Raw genomic sequence first — 7,168 nt, forward strand, 5'->3', positions numbered from 1 at the left:
GGTAGTGGAGGAGGACATTGACCAGACACGCTGCTACCACTGCCTCAATAGGCTAATAAATAGCTTATTAACCATTAATAACAGTAACAAGTCCTAAACGCTTATAAAGTATGTCTCATTTGACAATAGAGGTAACTTTTGCTATGATCTTCTTTAATACAAGTAATTCATTTTTTTCAACTCAGTGATTTCTCTCTCTCGCTCCTTCTAACTCACTGTCACTCTCTCTCTCAGGGTCAGGAACTGGTTGGAGATGGAGACAGAGGCTCTGGGTTCAGAGGGGGGTGAGTGGGGTGATTGGACACAGTCGCATGTGAAAGGCCAGAGAGTGGCGAGTCCACAGGGTGCAGGGTCCACACACAAAGCGCCGGGGTGGGGGGCGGGAGGGGCGACCGATGAGGAGAGGCCACGCTGGGAACCAAAGCTGACAGCACAGACACTTCTCATCCACTGAGGGTTCGGCTGTCTCTGGCCCCCTGGGGTATATGCTCACTTATCTGTGTGGAGCTGCCAGCTCCACAGTGTTGAGCCACAGCAGCTTCAACGAGCTGCTCACTGAGAGCAGAAGCAGCAAAAACACTAAGTGCACAAAGCAGCAGTGACCTCTGGCCTACAGTTTTCTTAGTCATATCAGCCCTGATCAATTATCAATAGATTACAATACATTTAGCCAACACAATATTACTTGTTAATGATCATGCAGAGGCTGTAGAACAACGGCAGTTTACACTTTATACATTAAAATACTGTCTTTCCTTATGTGACGCTTGATTGTGCTTAAACAAGGGGAATTGGCAGAAGACCTGCTAAAAAGGGCTTTGTGTTCTAAATCCACAGGCTGGGGTTGTTTGGAGTTGGTACACCCAGCTTGCTGTCCTTTGCTCTGAGGATAATAAGCCTCTGACCACTGTCAACAGAGTGTTTATGACCTGCAAAGCAGCCCTGGGTAGTGTTGACTGTCAGCAGGGGCCTGAGGGACACCTGATTCTTACTGCTATTTAAAGGCACTTTCAGATTACAGTAGTACCATCCCTCTGTTTGAGCCAGGCAGCGTATGTGGATTGTTAGGCTTCAGATGTGACATCCAACTTTCCTTAATTTACTTGAAAGCAGATGTTGTGGGTAAAATTCAGAGGGTAAAATGCCATAAATAAGCATGTGTTACCTTTTTTTTTTTCCCAGAGTGCTTTGGCATGGAGTAGGACACTTACAGAAAAGTGTGCTTTGTTTTGTAAGGCGCTAAAAGAAGGACATTTATTTGCGATTTTTTATATGGAAAACTTTGTGCAAGGGAAGGAATATATACAAGAGTGAGAAAAATCACAATATTTTACAACATAGACTAAATGGATTTCCCCTTGGAGGGTTGTATATCTCATTACTTAGACAGGTGTGTGCAATGAGTGTATGTGTGTGTGTGTGTGTGTGTGTGTGTGTACATTGTGTCTTTCTGTATGTTCGGGTATGTGCCTGTGGTTGTGTGTGCGTTCATGGTAAAAAAAAAGAGATATTTTGAAGGCACCCCTCTCCATCTGGTTTCTGCATCACTGTAGTGGGATCACATTATCCATCGTAGGCTCTCTGGGAATTTCATCAGTCTGTAACATCTCACTTATTCACACGTCTCCCTGGGCTTTACCATGTAGAAGAATCCTGAGTGTCCCTCTTGACAGTGCAGTGACCCTGTACATCCTCTGACCATCTTTAAAGCTTTCTCCAGTCTGATATTGTGCCTCTGTGAGAACTGTACAAGTCATAAAACTGTCTAAACTCCAGTTTCACACTGTCACTGTTTTGCCTAGGTTGTCCACAGCTCAACAATATATATTCATTCACATAAACACAGCTACTGATTTTCCTACAGGGATGGAACAAAACAAACCAAGGAGAGAGCAAAGACAAACTTGTTTAACACAAGGTTTTAGTTGTTCTAGTGACTTTTAATAAGTTACAAAACACAGAAAACAAACATAGATTCCTTTGACATATTTAATTAATGAATCTTATAAGGCAGATACAAAAATGAAAAAACTCCAAAGTTCAGAAATGTTCAGATGTGTCAGGTAAGCATATACACAAGTTCCAGCTGAGTGCACCCAGAGCTAAATGAGATTAAATACACGGAAATATCCAATTAACAATCGATATACAAAGATAAACACAATACTGATATATTTTCACAAAAAGTATGATTTTTTTTTAAACCATAGTTAGTGATTTTCGTATCTGTGGCTCATAATTAGAGAATTTGAATATATGTAACAATTTCTTTGCATGTATGCATACATTTTTCGCGTACTCCCACCTGCCGCAAGCTATGAAAACTATTCTGCCACTATGCACTCCTCGCACCATATGACATATGATATAAGCTCCGGTTTATAATGGATTCCCAAATTGTACAACTGTTCCGGTGTCATCCCCGACAACCGCATCAGCACTGATGTGAAGCTGCCGTGATAAAGCATTCAGGATTCAGTTGTAGTGGGTATCTTGGGAGTAGTGGAGCAGGAAGAGACTGAAGTGAAAGATAATTCCTGTTTAACGCTGATGTTTCCTCTGGTCCCATAGGCTCATGGTGACCTTGTGATTTATGGTGCAGCGCCGGAGGAGCAGATCAGAATACAGCTGCCCCATTGCTGCACACAAACATGTGTATACCAGACTCATGCATAACCTCAGCTCTCAAATGTAGTCTGCATGCAAATCAGTGTTGCTTTAGACTGAATGTTTTCCGGCTGTTAGACTAAAAAGAAAATAAAACAAATGTATCTGTATTTCTTTTCTTTGTGTATATTTGCTTCTGTCTGTGAATCCAGGGATTATGTGCGTAAAGATGTGACGCTTGTTGCGGCTAACTGGCTTTTGCAGCTCATTCTGAATGGCATGAAGTGATGTAGAAAATGAGCTAGATGAAAAGGATTAGGACCCGCGACTGTTAGTGCTTATCATCTCCCGTAGCACTGGAGTGTATCCATGGAAACAGGAAGTGAGAGGCAAGCTTCCAAGATGGCCACCAGCTTGTGAATGGGCGCATTCCTCAACGGCAGGGTGTCTGCTGGAGGGAGGAGGGGCAAGTCAGTGTGTTTACTCCAAAAAGGGACTATATAAATAGTAACTGCTGCTGTTTTAAGGACTTCCTGTCACTAGGTATTCCATAAAACAGTAGTTAAATAAACAATCAGTTTCCCACTGGGGCTGCCTTGTCTATACTGTAGTGAGGTCTGCTGTGGGTTCAATCAAGGACCCGGGCGTGTGGATTTTAAAGCCCCAGTCTGGAGTCATGGAGCTGTTACAGGTCACCACACTCTCTTTCACTCGCACCCTGTCTGGTCATATAACTTCCACACACACAAACTAAGCTCAAATTCCACATTCAGCATTCATGTTGTTTTTTCTCTGCCAAGTAACTTCTGTACTGACTTTTCAATCAGCTCTCTTCATTGTTTTGTTATGCGAGCTGTACATGTGGTGCTCCTCTTATTGCCATTATAGTGCAAGGATTCAGGGCACTCTTATGACCTAAGTGGGACATGAGTGAGAAATATAAAAGTGGGGACTAGGAAAGCTTTAATTTGAGGGTGTTTACATCCATTTCAGGTGTGAGAATTTAAGAAAGTTTTTATTCTCCCAGTTTTTAAACAGAGTAATTAAAAGTAATAGAAGCCAGAGCTCAATCATTTTCACATGCAATAAATCCACAGAACCTTGGAGGATAGGTTCTCTTTTTAAAACAACACTCACATACTGATTTTTGTTTCTCCCGTCCATGCCGGCCACAAAGAGATTCCCTGTTGAGACAGTTTTAATGAAAGTAATGTGGGACAAAACCCAACGTCCTCATTCTGTGCAATAATGCATTCCGAAGTTCACCAAAAATTTAATATGGGACCTCAGGAATCAAAGAAAAATAGTGGGTATCTTCAAACAAAATATTATCTTTGTGTTATTGTCCCTCTCAGCGAGCAAACACTGTCCACAGAAACACAAAGAAGAAATTCTATGTCAAAAAACACTCTAACCTCATATTAGCTTCAACTGAACATTGGAATACATTTTTACACAAAACATGGACTGTGGATTTTGTCCCCCATCGTTTATTTCACTTACAATGAAATCTCTTAAGGAAGAGATTTCATTGTGGCCAATGCGGACAGGGATCAATTACCACCACCATTTACATAGTAAAGTTCATATTGACATTTGAATATTGTATATAGATTAAAAAGGTGAACTCACCCTTTAAGGTGGAGATGGAAAACTATTGTAATAACATTCTTAAGAGAAAGCATTGATTTAGTCAGACATATTGGTGCTTAAAAACATATAGCTTAAACTTCATTTGGTCTTCATCGGGATGTAGATAATAAAAACAAATTGTTTACAGTGGTTTACTACAAAACATATGCGCTCAGCTCTTGGGAATGCATCAGAAATCTGTTGAGATGAAGTCAGAGACAAGTTCAGTGTGGCACAGAAAAGGAATCTCTAGCAATATCCCTCATCTACACACACACACACACACACACACACATACATATAGATAGATGTCATTGCGCAAATACACAAACATGTACCAGCTGTCATTGACAAGAAAGACACCATCCATCATGCCAGCTCTGTTTTGGACAAGGCCATGAAGCTGTCAGCATACATTCCTGAACGCAGCTTTTATAGAGCTCATTTGTCAAACTCGAGGAGAGAGCATGCCCAAAATGTTTGGATGTTTAAACTTATCTCATAATGGCATTTGGAAGTTAATGTTATTCCCACAGGTGCTAAAACAATCCAGGAACAGAGCGCTTTAAAATCAGCAGAGGCCTCAAGTGTTAACGTACAATCCTGTAGAGAATATTTCACCATACCGTCTTCCTTGTTTGTTTTCAGGGATTTGAGCGAGGATACAGAGATTAGAGTTTGACAAACAGAATTGAGGCCAAGGACAGGATGTCAGGGTGTGATAGTGCGTCGCACTGGTCAAACACACCATCCAGGAAGATACCATCTATCTCTTTTCCGCTTTTTCAGATGTGGAGCCGCACAGCCCCCACCAGGGGCCGTGCAGCGCACAATCACTGCAGAAAATCACCAGATAATCACTGTGGAGCCTCAGGAAAATGTACCAAAAGTAAACACAAAAACCGTGTGTGCATGTTTGTCTATGTATGTGTTCTGATATATTGTACGAGGGTTTGTTTTTATATGTTGCCGTATGGATGCATGTTTTGTCTCTCCAACCACATCGTGATGATGATCACTATCTAATCAGTGACAAGACACAAGAGATTTGTCAGGTTCAATCAAACCCCAGAGGAGTGACTTTCCCCCGAAACAGGATGAGCTGTGGGGAAATCTTGGGCAGATGAGAAGTTTAGACACTGATATCTTCCTAATGATCTCTGTTTGCTTTTCTTCTGTAAGTCATGCTATCTCACCCAGCTCTGCCCGTCTCCTCCTTTTTCTCCCCCTCATGCCAGAGAAACAAGCTAGATCCGTGAACAATCTGCTGTATCCCCCAGGCTGTGCTCCCCTCTCTGCTCCATAAATCGTAGCTCCCTGGGGACATCTAGAAAGACAGTACAAGTGGGAGCCAGATAGAGCTGTCTGTAAAAGGCTCCTGTTTCAAATTAGGCTTGCTGGACAAAAGTCCCCTTGACCCTTAAGTGGAATTCATATCTACTTCCTGTATCCCATTTCATCTAGCGTTGTGGACAGACACTGAAAGGTGTAAGTCAGTTTTAGGACTCTTGTAGCTGGTCACTGTGCCTGTGGTCTCCCTATCATCAGGCCACTGAAAGGCAGTTTACAGCCCTGTTAAAGGCGAATAAAAAGCTTTCTCTAAAGAGACATATATTTCATAGCCTGTGTGCTTCAGCAGTTAATGCCCTTGCCCAGCATGAGTTTGCTGGACTTCCTCCCTCATTCTGCATCTGTGCCCTGATGAGCTGAGGTCACTGCAGAGTTGTATACTCAAAATGAAATGGAGTGCAGTTAAATGGAGAAACGAAATTTGGTGTGTCCACGCTTGAAAAATTTTGTTTTTTTTTAATGCTGCAGACTGTCAGATTAGCCAGTCAACAGCTTTGAAATTTAAAGCCAAGTCTCAAGTCTGTTATTGGAATAATAAGTGTTCCATCCACTGTGCATCAGATTAGAAATAGCGACTGTCCAAAATGGTTATTTCTAGGGAATGCACATTGCATGTTGATTATTTCTTATCTAGCTAGTCCTGTTTAATACAATTATTTAACCTTTTTTAATCCACATGAAGAAATTGATAAAATTACTTTAAAATATCATATGCCTATTTGCTAGCTACCTAGAATAGTATGGTTGCCTTAATCTTGACATGGAAATGAACCTTGCTTTGATGAAGGGTGCTGCCTATGGTTTCCCTGCTTCAATGGCTCATATGTACAAAAAGCATATTATTTACAACAAAGAATTATTGTGTCAATAACATGGGAAAAGCTCAATGTTGTATGAAGGGTAAGCCCACTGTAGAGGGAGACCTGTGTGTTGCTAAAGCCAAACAGACTTTTTTATCCATCCAATTTGCTCTCTACCTATATGCTTCTCAAAAATGATTGTTCCTGAATAAATAACAACTACTGAGTGAATGGCAAAATCCGTTTCACTGCAACATTCTATTTAATGAATTCACCACCCAGCATAATTATAAAACAAATAGCAACCAATGTCAATGAGAGAACAGAAATAAACAAATTTCCATCAAAAGAAAGCCATGCTCTGTGCAATGAGAGGAATCTGTTAATATATCAGAATTAATCCAGTGGTCATCTGGCTTAGATGTTATGGTGTGTAGCACATTTGTTCTGCATAGACTAAATATGCTTTAAATACACCGTTAAAGGAAAATGAAAGGATTTCGGCCGTCTCGTGAAATTGAGTTGAGTTGAGTTGAGCTGCTTTCCAACACGGCAACAAGTGGCATAAGGTATTCGACTGTTTTTTTTTTTAATGTTTGCATTTGTCCAGCTTATTAAAATATGACAGAGGTGCACGAGTAAAGAGTAAAATTCCTGTTGTAAAAAGGAATGTTAAAACTACTTTTTTACTCATTTGCGTTACTTGTAACGGTTTCTAAACCCCCTGATGGTCAACAATGTTATATGAAGTGCAGTTATATGGGTCACATCTGAAACAA

This window comes from Micropterus dolomieu, linkage group LG17 (genome assembly GCF_021292245.1).
Source record: "Micropterus dolomieu isolate WLL.071019.BEF.003 ecotype Adirondacks linkage group LG17, ASM2129224v1, whole genome shotgun sequence".
NCBI lineage: Eukaryota > Metazoa > Chordata > Actinopteri > Centrarchiformes > Centrarchidae > Micropterus > Micropterus dolomieu.